Source organism: Coffea arabica, chromosome 1c (assembly GCF_036785885.1).
Source record: "Coffea arabica cultivar ET-39 chromosome 1c, Coffea Arabica ET-39 HiFi, whole genome shotgun sequence".
NCBI classification, from domain to species: Eukaryota; Viridiplantae; Streptophyta; class Magnoliopsida; order Gentianales; family Rubiaceae; genus Coffea; species Coffea arabica.
The window spans coordinates 477,543-490,112 of NC_092310.1; the positions used below are offsets into that span (position 1 = coordinate 477,543).

Sequence of the window (12,570 nt, forward strand, 5' to 3'; positions counted from 1 at the left end):
GACATTTTTAAATGTCGTTAAAAGCCATTTTTGTTGTAGTGGAAGATGAGAATAAGATTTGAATAAATTCGTAACATTTTCCTTTTTGGACATCATGTACATCCACAACTCTTCACTATCAATTTCACAATTATTTTCGTTGACAATTTTGATGCATTTTAGGACATAGAAGAGGTAAAAAGCTTCCTCCAGACCTAATTGGAACCACTGCTTATCCTTCTCAGCTGTGACTACCGGGCGGCCAAAACAAGCTCGACTAAGTAGATCAGTTTGTTTGGCATCTGCTTGGAAGAGTACGCTCTGACTTTTGAAGACTTAGGAAGCCTTCTTTGAACGTATATTGATCACCAGTAATACAAAGCCACATGCTTTGACTTTTTCTGAAACCAGGATATATATATATATATATAAATATATATATATATATATATATATACATATATGCTTAAAAGCGTCCCATTAAGGCTTTCTTAACTACAACTTCACCAAAGAAGCATCTAGAACAGACACTGCATTTATTAGCCGAACACATTGTATCCCCATTTGACCGAAAGTGTATCCCGAAAGCTTATTGCTATGGAATTCAGATCGAGTGTCTTCTTGTATGCATAATAGTTGAATTTCATCAGAAGATAATTTGTCAAGCCGATCAATAATGGTTCTCCAACTTATACCACCACCATGCTTGGGCGATTTGTTAGATAACTGTACTAGCTCATCTACATGAACTGTCATTTCTTCCATTTTCAGCATGATGCTAGAAGCTATCATATCAAAAAAGCTATCATGTCAACATATGTGTTGCTGTATGCTTTCTGAGATTTTAACTTAAATTCTTTGTAGTACATATGAAATATTGCAACTTTGGACTCCTACGCAATCCATACTCAAGCTGATCATACCTAAAGATTGCAATCCTACGCAACCCATACCCAAAGATTGCTGAAAGTTATCTCAAATTGCATCCCTGTTTCATATGTAAAAGTTTAAAATTAATAAACCACGGATTTAAATGATTTATTTAATAGTTTTTTCATCTGATTTTTCTTTTAGTCTTGAAGAAATAGAAATTACCGAACAAATTTGTGCAGTCAACTTGTCCTCTTAAATTATGCATAAGATCGAACTTTTGTATGCCTAATGAAACACTACATAGTTAGAAGTTAAAAGGCTTGTTGCATTTGACAAATAAATTACTCTATTTGGGTCGGTGGATTTGAATTCAATAAAGCATTCAGTTGAATGGATTTGGTGGATTTGGAAGTTAAAAGGCTTGTTGCTTTGTGCTTTTAACCCCGTACAGGCATCAATCATATAATACAAATTTCTTTTTGACATTTTAGCAAACAGCTTATATGCATTCCAGAATTAACTGCTTTTCCCATAAATGCCGACACCCTACTATGTTTCACATACAGGGTCTAAGTCATTTCCCATACATTTTTCAAGTTGACAATCAAATCAAATGAAAGATAAACAAATTAAAGCAATATAATGAAGCGATTTTCAAGAAACATGATAGTCTAACCTTTTGGCGGTTATTTTTTATCCGCTCTCTTGCTTGATACCACCACCCAACCTTAATAAAATTCTCAACCTTTTTGCTGGGTCTGCATATGCCCGATCGATCAGGAAATAGAGATGGAAAGTGTGGACTGAAAAATTTTGCAAGGAAAAAATTTCTATTCCATCATGTCCTGAGGTGAGAAAATAAAAAGAAGGCAACCAACTTTGGAGAGGCAAAACCGTTTCAGAAATCGGTGTTTTTTACTTAAGTATGGAAATTTTTTACTTTTAGTATTAGTAAGTTTAATTTAAACAAAAGTAAATTTTGTCAAATAATAAGTAAATTAAATTACTCAAAGTGTAAATTTGTATTTCTGACTAAAACTTATCTTTTAGGCACATACTTACTAGTTTTAATTAAAAACTTACTAAAGTTAATATTAATTAGTTTAATATAATATTGGGTAAATTACATTTTACCCTCCCGTGGTTTTCGCAAAAGCCACATAACCCCCCTATGATTGTAAAAGCTATACATAAACCCTCTATGATTTGGGTTAAAGTGTCAAATAGACGGAAACTACCTATCGTGACGATTTGTGGGCGAAATGTCTAAATTACCCTAATATAAATACAAAAAAGGCAACAACGAACACGGCCTGGGCTTTCCTTTCCTTTCATTACTTCTTTCTTCGCGTCCGCAACAGTCAAAGTGGTGGAAGGCCCACCAGAGTCAAAGGCAGAGCTTTCTGCACCTCTCTTCAAGAGATAGGATTCCGGTTTCCGCATCTTTCTTTCTCCCATGCTTTTTCGTTGGTCAACTACCAAAAAAAACGATTTCTGAAACCAGAGCTCTAGTCATGGTTTCATGCTGTATGGGAGCTGCTGATTGTCCCTGTCTAGGCCCCCACCAGTGATTCCATACTGCCTTTCTCCATTGTTACCTCCGCTGCCATGACCAGTACTACTGCTGCCATATCTTAAGCCAGGGCCCCTGCACCAGCCCCTACCGTAGCCATAGCTGCTGCCCCAACTCCCTTGCCTGCTGCTTGCACCAGGACCATAGCTACCACCATTCCATCCATCACCATTACTGCCGCCATCTGGACCATATTTACCGCCTGGACCACCACCTCCACCCTATCCGACCCACCACCATTACCACCTACAGAGCCAAATCTACTGCCGTCACTGCTGCCTCCGCTTCCAGCCCCATAACCACCACCATTACCATCTACAGAGCCATATCCATTGCCGTCATTGAAAGAGATAAGGAGCACAGATCTAGGCTTTATTGGATCTGTTAAAGTGATCAAGGGTAATATGGGAACGTTTCTTACTGTTACCAGTAGTACAAGCGCGTGTAAGACACGAATCGTCACGATGGATGTTTTCCGTCTATTTGACACTTTAACCCAAATCATAGAGGGTTTATGTATAGCTTTTACAATCATAGGGGGGTTATGTGGTTTTTGCGAAAACCACAAGGGGGTAAAATGTAATTTGCCCTATAATATTTAAAGAGTCGCTAAAAAACTTAATCTGTCACTAAAGGTAATAGAAACCTATAATAGTAGGTTTCCCTAATATCGTTATCATAACTATAGGCACTGTAGCATTGTCCGTAATCATATATAGTCACTAATTATTTAAATACAGTAATGCTGCTATAACCATACACCTGTAGCATTGATAGTAAATGATTTTAGCATCGAGTATACCTTCCATTCCTATTTTATTGACATTAAAACTTAAGTATAAGATCAAAACCATCATATAACACAGTAAGAATCCCAATACACGAAAGAAGTAGTAGTGTTTTGCTGTTATACCTAAATTTCAACAGTTAATTTTCTTTTTTCGCTTATTTTCAATTATATTCCTAAAATTCATTTTAACATACATTAACTTATCCAAATAATTGTAACATACTTTCTAAATTAAAACTTAGATAAAAACAACTAACATTATACATACAACAAATAATTATCAATCTGATACAACTACTTATATTGTTAAGAATATGTAAAATAAATTTGCAAATCACATGACTAATATACTCTATTCTAAATCTAGAAAAAAATCATAAATTAGAACTAAAATCATTAGCAATTACAAATAAATAAAGAAATTCATACAAATAAATTAACAAATCTTTTCTGAAATAGCCAATATGTACTTCTGAGGTTTCGGCCGAACCAAAGTAGTGTCGGAAAGAAACACATTCAAAAGTTGAATTGATTCGTTGAAAGCCCATAGAATTTGGATGTCGAATTGATATCTTTAAAAACCATGTGATTTTTACCGCTAGCATTTAACGGGTGGATATGTTCTTAATATTCACTGTTATCTCTCTGTAAGACTCTGAATTATGATTGCCGTAAAATTAGCTCAATGTCCATTCAGTTGAAATTGTTTGCAGAGGAACTAGGCTGCTGTTAAAACTATAAATTCTTATCATCTTTTAAAATTTTTAAAATTCAGATACTATAACACTGAAAAGCTATTGACATCCATTACCTATTTCTTTCTACAAACGGTTATCCTTTTCTGATTTTTGTTTGGTCCAAAGATTTTAGTCAGTCAGGAGAAATCAGTCGGCTAAAAGAAGTTAATAAGAGAATTTATGAATGCTAGTACATGAATATAAATTTTGTATTTTTTTCTTCAGATTAGTTTGCCAAACTCTAGTTTAGAACATCATTGTATAAAGAGACGAAAGAGTATCATCTTACTCTTCCTTTAACATTTGGTTAAACATTTAGCTTTGATAATCACTTTATTTTCAGAAAGAATCACAAGGACAATTTATGCAAATTCGATTGACTTTTGCTACCATTACTTCCTTCTGGGTTTGTTAATGCTCTGTTTTTTAGCCTTTCATTTTTGGTTATCTAGTAGATTGGTGATTTTTCCATCCTATTTGCATAAGGACTTGCTCATGATAAAATATTTATAGAAATATCTATTTTAGCATTTTAGACAAATGTCTCATGGGCTATGTTGGCACATGTACAAAGCAGTGATTTCCAAGCAAAAATGTATGGATGGTGATGTGGTAGACAATTGTTCTCTTAAGGAGTGAAGATCAATCTTCTAGGAAGCAATAGGTGACAGAGTAGATGAAGAGGTATGTAGTCTCAATGAATTAAATTTGAAGGCCTACGATGTTTCTGTTGCTGTTGCCTTAACTTCAAATGAATCACATACAAAAGCTATGCTCTGAATTTAGTATGCGTTTTTTATGGCTGAACCGATGTAATTCTGCTTAATATTTGCTCTTTAGAAATTTTTGTAATACATTCTTCATAAGTTTTGATGGTTCAACGTGGCTAACATGGTGGTGTTTTTTTCCTGAATCTATTTAGGAAGCAGACATCATCTCGTTGGAAAAAGAACAACATGGTTCCCTGTCGTTTTTGTGAGAATGTCAAAAGGAAGAAATTACTGTCACTCGGCAGGCAAGTTTCGCAGATGAAGATGGTCATCAATTATAGTTATTTTGCTCATTAATTTGCACTAGCATTGATGGAGGCCTCTCAAACATCATGCAGAAAAACTGAAAGTGTTATGGTTCTGTAGTGCTCGGAATGCAGAAATGAAGGTAATGATTTGGCTAAACTTGTACAATAGTTCTGACATACTAAGCTTCCAAAAGCTTAGGTATCACACACATTAGTTAATATTCATGGGAGCCACCCCAAGTCAAAGCCGCAATATGACTATGTAACAATCTCATTGAATATTGTCCACGAAATTGGAAAACAAACTTTTCTGTATGCCTATATAGATAGGCACTATATTGTTGTAGAAATTATGGAAACTTTTCTCTGCCAAATATTTCTTCCAACAAGATATCAAGAGTCTTTTGCTTAAACTCTCCATAGTTCTTCGTTTCTCATTCCCTCAAAAAAAAAATTTCTGTTGGTGTTTCAATTAGTCAATTTCTAGTCGGTTTTTCAATCTTGCATGCACAGTCTGTCAATCTCTATCATATGCCAAGCATGTTCATGTTTTGCTTTTGAAGTCAATTTAGTTCTCTAATCAGTATAGTGCTTGACGGCATCGTCATTTGACCAAATCTAGTTCGCTTTATCTAGTTCATCAGTACTATACTGTTATTTGTCCACTCCTTTGTGTATATTTTTGGTTATTTGTCATCTCCAATGGCTCAAGATGATGTTTCTCAAACCTATTTATATTATTCTTGATGGCACTAACTATTCTCATTGGGTCCAAGCATTCCAAAATTTTATCACTATCCTTGTTGCTGTTGAAGGAGAATCTTCTGAAAAATTTAACACTCGTTTCAAAGAATGGGACAGTGATAAATTTGACTTACCAATACCTCTGTGCCTGCCATTAATTGTCTTTTTAAGCGATTTGATATTGCAAAGGGAGTTTGGGACTTCTTAACTGATCGTTACACTGCTATCGATCTCTCTTGACAGTACCAACTTTTCCTTCGATTGCATGCCATGAAACAACAGTTTAGTCAATCTGTTTAGAATTTCTACTCCGACATGATCTGTTTTAGGGATGAGATTGCTGAATCAGAACCCTGCTGGAACTACCCCAATAAAGCAAAAAAATTCTATACCTACCGTGATTCTCATTGCGTTATTTTGTTTTCTTATGGCCTTACTTGACGAGTTTGACTCCACTTGGACTGCTATTCTCAATAGAAAGCCATTGCCTTCCTTTATGCTGTTCTTAAGAACTTGATATGTGAAGAGGAGGAGAAACGGTGTTTCCTTTTAGCTATGACTGATTAGGTTAACTCAAGAATCCCATACTCGTAGTTTTCTAGCACATTGGCAACCTCCTTCAGAGGGCTTCATCAAAGTTAATTTTGATGGAGCAGTTTTCAAAGAGTTGAATGCTGTAGGTTTGGATATTGTCATTCATGATCACTTGGGTGTATTTCTTGCGGGTTCTTCCAGTTATCGCAAAGGCACTTGCATGTGAAGAAGCCTTTTCATTTGTTGTTGGTATTAGGAGTTCTCGAGTACCTTTTGGAGGTGACTGTAGCTCAATTATTCAAGCAGTATTATCTGAGTATAATCTGATTCCAAGGACCTTTCTTCTACTAGTGTGATTTTGGACGAAGTTAGATTACTGATTATTCAATTTCAAGAATTGAAATTGCTGTTGATACATAGAACTTGCAATCAATCAAGTCATGTTTTTAATAAAACAAGCTAGATTGGTAGGAAATTCTAATTGGAATTTTCCTTCTCATTTTTTGTATCCTGCCTTAATGGCAGACTGCTTCAATTAATGAAATCTTTGCGCTTTTTATATGTGTATATATATATATATATATATATATATATATCTATATCTATATCTATATAAAAGAGAGGTAACTCAAGAGTTAAATTTAATTAGGATTGTTATTGTGATAGTTTAAAAAAGATGCGTGTCAACACATTAAAATGTGTAACATGATATTTCACTTGCATGCACCAGAGTACCCTAGAAATGGCAGCAAGACAATTTTTCTATGCTCTGGTTCCGTCACCCTACACCACTCCCCTCATGGGTGAAAGTATGTTTAATTACTTGAATCCAACAGTTCAATTTACTAGTACTGCTTCTATTACTAATACTAATAGTTTAACTTCAATGCCACTCACCCTCAGTTTAGCAATATTACCACTACTAAATGTTAGTGCTACTGATAGTCTATAACAAATATCATTATTGTATATAAAGTATGAATCTTAATATTAGGGAGTGTAAGTGTAAATACTTTTTAATTTTAGTTTTTGTTATCTCTAAATTACCCTTATGCCTTTTAATTAGAATTATTGCATTTTAATGTGGCATTAATTAAAAGAAATAAAACACTTCAATTGATTACATCTTAATAGTATTGATAATTATAATTAAAAATTGCCCATTAAAAACTATTTACCTATTCTTGGACTCCATCTCCAATTATTATACGTATCAAAATTTCTTAATTGGAGCACGAAAAATTTCTCATTAGTAAGTAGTTGAGATTGTTAAAAAAAACCAATTTAAAAAAATAGATACTCTCTTAAAAATAGAGAAATATACAAGGAGAAGAGAACCCCTATTCATATGTATATCTTCATACAAATATCACGAGTATTTACAATTATGCACTTTTTAACAATATGAAGAATTTTTCATGTTGCACCCAATGGAATTTCAATATACAAAAAATGACGATATCTTTACAACTGAAATAGCAGTATTAAACTAGAAAAAAGAAATCTGAAAGAGCACCATACAAACCACTATTATGAAATAAAAAGATTTAAAATTAAGTAAATTTCATTTATGGTGACAATTGTAATTAGACAGATTTAGTGCATTCCAATAATTGATAATAATGATAGCGGTTATGGATTAAATATTGGCAATTAAAAAATAAAACACTACAATATACCAAAAAAAACTAATATTAAAATTGTTAATTAGCCACAATTCTCATTCCAATTCCATGATCATCAAAAAAACTGATACTAGAACCAAAACTATTGTGCTCATATGAAAAAAGTAGACTTTTTGCTCTTGCTTCGCATTGGATGTTTTGCTAAAAATATGAATAAAAGAAAAGAAAGTAGAAAAGCTCCAACTATCTCTATCTATAAAATTTTAATTGTCAGAGCGTACAAACAAAAAAAACTTTACATGGTAGATCATTTATACTCCATTTTTGACAAAAATAGAACTAACATAATACAAAAAATTCAAATTACATGTATGTTTATTTTTCTAACTTAATTATATTCTTTGTATATAAAAAATTGTGATGATTGTGGTTTATATGCAATAGAACCATGAATATACAATAATTTTGATAAAACATAATATTATCAATATTTGATATGTTAGAATTCAAGCTATAAATCAAAAAGTGTTTGCTTCATAATTCCAAATTCAATCCTAAGGGACATGTCAACTACATTGAAATGTTTTCTATCTCTTTTCATTTAATAAAATTTTTAAAAGTAACTAGTTTAAAAAAAATAACACAAAAATATTATATTATGACGTTGATGATCAAAATTTTATAAAAAAATGTTTAGTATCCAAAGAATAATATATTTTAAAATATTACAATCACGTGTAAAGCACGTGAACTATTACTAGTATGACTAAAAGAAAAGATAAAAATAACATCTAGATTGTTTTTAACTATAAGCAGATAGAAAACATCAGAGCTGCGGATAATTCATGTTCTTATGCTTCAATTTAAGCATGATTGGCTTCTAATAGTGTACAAAATAAGTTAAACTCAATTTCCATATGCACCATCTTTGTCTCAAATCTAGTACAGTTATTCTTGCAGGACAGAGCATGCCAAGAAACCTTTTTGGCTTTTTGTTGTTGTGTGCATATATAGCAGAACTGTAGCCGCATCATTTATTGGTAAAATAAAACCAATGGTAAAAGGAAGCCACGTAAATCAAGAAGGCCAAGTAAGAAAGAGATGAAAATGTATATTAGTTGATTAGGCATCAAAATGAAGTCCCAGTAACATCTTCAGCCCTACTTGCTCCTAATAACTGTGAGACCTTCAAACAGATAAAAATAACCTAGACGAAAGGCAAAGGTCCCTCTCCAACTTGACAATTTCTTCTCAACAGCAAGTAAAAATGCAGATTTGAGAACTCATACATATACTCAGGATGGACGGAGCAAACTTTTTTTTTTTTTGGGGAAGAAATAACAATCAAAAATCAATTCAATCAGCAAAAAGGTGAGAACAACATTAATTATGATGGAATCTGTTTGAATGCAAATTTAAGCATGAGTATATTCTGATCTTTAATGTAGCAACTGCTTCTGGGATGCTGAAAGAGATTGCAATTCCAGGTGGATGAATTTATGAGCATCTAATCAGAACAGCATTCTTCTACCAGAATTTTGCAATCCGCATAGCTTCTTTTATATGACATTATTCTCTTTGCAAGTTGAAGGCTTTGTCAAAGCTTCATCTTCTTTAATGCTCCTCTATTCTGCAGAAGATACTCAACAAGCGTACATTCATATGCCTTCTAATCAAATTCTACGAGTTATGTTTCCTAGACAACACAGCTGTTGTTGAAGGACGTCATGCCAACACAGCTGTCGTTGAAGGAAAATTAAGCTGACAGATATAATTTAAGGAATTCTAACGATAAAACTATTCATCAGCATAATTCACTAGAGTTAAGACAAGCTTTTTGAGGTTAGGGGCACTCTCAAATATGGTTCGGGGATATTTTGAGGTTAGAGTTGAGACAAGACTCCGATAATTTGGCTGATTCCATGCATTGCAGATTTGAATCAGCCGAGTCAGAGCGAGTCGCTGCGAATATGAAATTATCCACGATTCTGGAATCAGTACCATACCAGTCTCTTCCGTTCCGGTGACTCGGCCAAGATGGCTAACCATGCTCTCAATGAATCTTGGCATCACTTTCCAGGATTGGATGCGGTCAATGTTCCTATTGCTGACGGCTTTCAGTCCAAGATGATCAAATTGTTGAAAGTTGGCAAAGAACAGCTGGAATTATACAGAGCCTCCAGGCACATGAGAACGTAGTAATCAGAATAATGTACTACTTGTATTTGAGTATTTGAATGTCCATTTATTCTAGCCAAAGTTGGAAAAAGAAAAAGTACCTCCAACATCGGTTCTTTTACACAGGGCCATTCCACTCTGCGCACCCTATCCAAAAGCTCGAAAAAATCCCGACTTTTTGATGCTGGATGGACCGAGCCACTTAATATTTCGGCTACAAGAGATTCCAACTCCTGATTAAAGTTTAAGGTTTGGGGCATGGCAGCAACAAACCAGATGTTTAAGGTTTGTGGCATTTGTAGTAACTTGATGATTTTTGTCACCTCTCCAAACTTGATAGTCCAACTCTCCAGCTTGTTGGACTCCAGAAGAACATTGGTACCCAGAATTCCGAAAAACTTCAGTACCTGTTTTTTCATGCAAGGATTAAAACTTCAACAATTTCAATCTGCATGCTCCTACCATCAGGGTTCAAACTGTCACAAACCTCCAAAAGCGCAATCTAGCTCTAGTTCTTCAAGAACAGGACAACCATTAATAAGTCAGGCAAAGGAGCCATTATCTGCTAACCTGAGTCCTATAAAATGCAGTACCTCAAAGATTTGCTAAACAAACTGAACCGGAGACTAATAAATGCACGTCTGGCAAGTCTAGTTTCAGAGATATTAGTGTTACGCGCGTAAAACAGGTCCTATGGACAGAATCTAGCTCTAGTTCTTCAAGAACGGGACAACCCTTAAGTAAGTCTGGTGAGGAACCATTCAAATTGAAGTTGTAAGTTTAATACTATTACAACAGCGATCTTTGATCAAGAAATTCCAGATGAACTAAGTGCCAGTATAAAGAAAGGTAGCTGGATTAAAGAAGGGCTGAAAGGGACTTTTGCGGTAAAGAATTCAAACATTTACCCACTTGGGCAAATGCCCTGATGATCCAAGTTGTGAAGTTTGATTTCAGAGAAGCCAAAGTTTTTTGAGCGTTGTTGTAGTTGGGGAAATCATCAGCATCCTCCATTTATCGTCATCATCATCTGATTCTTACTTAGCTCTTCCTTCTCACTGATTGTGTGGGTAAATTCTTGTTCTGCCTTCTGGGGATGTTAATTGAGGTGAAGATATGCAGCTGGCAAATTCTTCCTCCTCCTGTTTTCACTCTGTTTTCTTATTTTGTTTTCAGGGACTTTGCAGAGGTAGTCTGAATTACATCATCATTTTGCCATAGCAATTCATACCTCTCTTGAATCAATGGGCATATACAAGTGTTATGATTCTAATATCCAATTTTCTAACTTTTCGGTAATATTTAGTTTCATCTTCTTGTGGTATACCATAAAACATGATAGATTAATCATTAAAATTTGCCACCCCTATTTCTCCTTGTTCAGACTACCTAATCATGCCATAAAGCAATTATAACTTCACCAAATAATTCCTTGATTATGTTTATTTTCCGAGCATTACTGCTTCGTGAAAGGGGCAACAAAATCCAAATGAAGCATTACTGCTCAATCATGTTACTTATAACCATCCAACCACCAGAAGCCCTTAAGGCTTGGTAGGGTGGGAGATAAGGATTCAAACTTTGCCTCTCCCACCAATTGTCACATTACGTGACTCTTTAAAAAATTTAGACGGATGTGTAGTATACACGTCTGATTCAATGGTGGATCATCACCTGTCAGTTCCCCTCATTGACTCAATTGAACCTCACTTAAAATAAAGGTAGAAGTAGGTGTAGGGTAAACTTTTGCCGACTGTCGAAAAAAAAAATTACTTATAACCATCTATCCAAGGGATCTGACCGTGAACCATAGTCCACGCTGTTTCTAAACTTTTTCCATACAAATGAGATTTGAGCTGAAAGAATCATATGATGATCCCAAGCCATGTCAGAAGGGGCAGGCATCCCTTTCCTGTTCCAAAAAAATAAAAACACCGTGCCATGCCTCCTTGCTTTCTTGGTTAATCCCAACTGCAATTGCTAGTTCTGATCCAATAAACAGGCCTGCTTTCATCTTTCACATGATAAATAATTGCAGTGCAAAAGAAAAAGAAAACAACCCCAAGCGCACTGAAGAAGATGAACTTGCAAAAATTTAAGCAAGAGCAAAAAGAAGCCGGTTATGATGTGGCAGTCTTTAGTCATAGTACATGGATTATTTGAAACAATATTTCCAGCATCTCAAATAAAGTGAACCTCAATATATATGCGCTGAGCAAGATGTTTGAAACCCCATCATCATCAAATGCCTAATTCTAAAGTTTGTGATCCAGCTTGGTACAACAATTATGTCAGTCTGCTGCTTTTCAAAAATAGTTTCTTGATTCTGGTGCAATCTCTAAATCAGTGAAGTGATCAAGAGAAAGAGTAACAAGCTTTGGTTGTGGAAGAAAAAGTGGCTCTCGTATGTTGGCGAGTGGGGACAACCAAGAGCCAGAGGAGGAAAAAGAAATTAGGGAGTGGGAACAAAGGAAGTAAATGATTAATGATGATTGGATGAAGTGATAAATAAAAAGAGT

General features: G+C 34.6%; 3 long non-coding RNA genes across 3 annotated transcripts in view; 2 read left to right on the plus strand and 1 right to left on the minus strand.

Moving 5' to 3' along the window:
* Positions 1 to 76: 76 nt before the first annotated feature.
* LOC140009659 (uncharacterized) lies at positions 77 to 1,741 on the minus strand. The gene is made up of 2 exons (XR_011817224.1): positions 1,529 to 1,741; positions 77 to 764 (listed from the first exon to the last, which is right to left on the minus strand). It is a non-coding gene; the product is annotated as an uncharacterized lncRNA (long non-coding RNA).
* A 2,112-nt stretch (positions 1,742 to 3,853) lies between these two features.
* Positions 3,854 to 12,570, plus strand: part of LOC113743241 (uncharacterized) — a 43,304-nt gene continuing 34,587 nt past the window's right edge. Inside the window, exon 1 of the long non-coding RNA XR_011820241.1 lies at positions 3,854 to 3,943. This is a non-coding gene — a long non-coding RNA (uncharacterized lncRNA). The remainder of the gene's footprint in view (positions 3,944 to 12,570) is intronic.
* On the plus strand, positions 4,004 to 5,127 carry LOC113743081 (uncharacterized). The gene is made up of 3 exons (XR_011813657.1): positions 4,004 to 4,636; positions 4,875 to 4,967; positions 5,061 to 5,127. It is a non-coding gene; the product is annotated as an uncharacterized lncRNA (long non-coding RNA).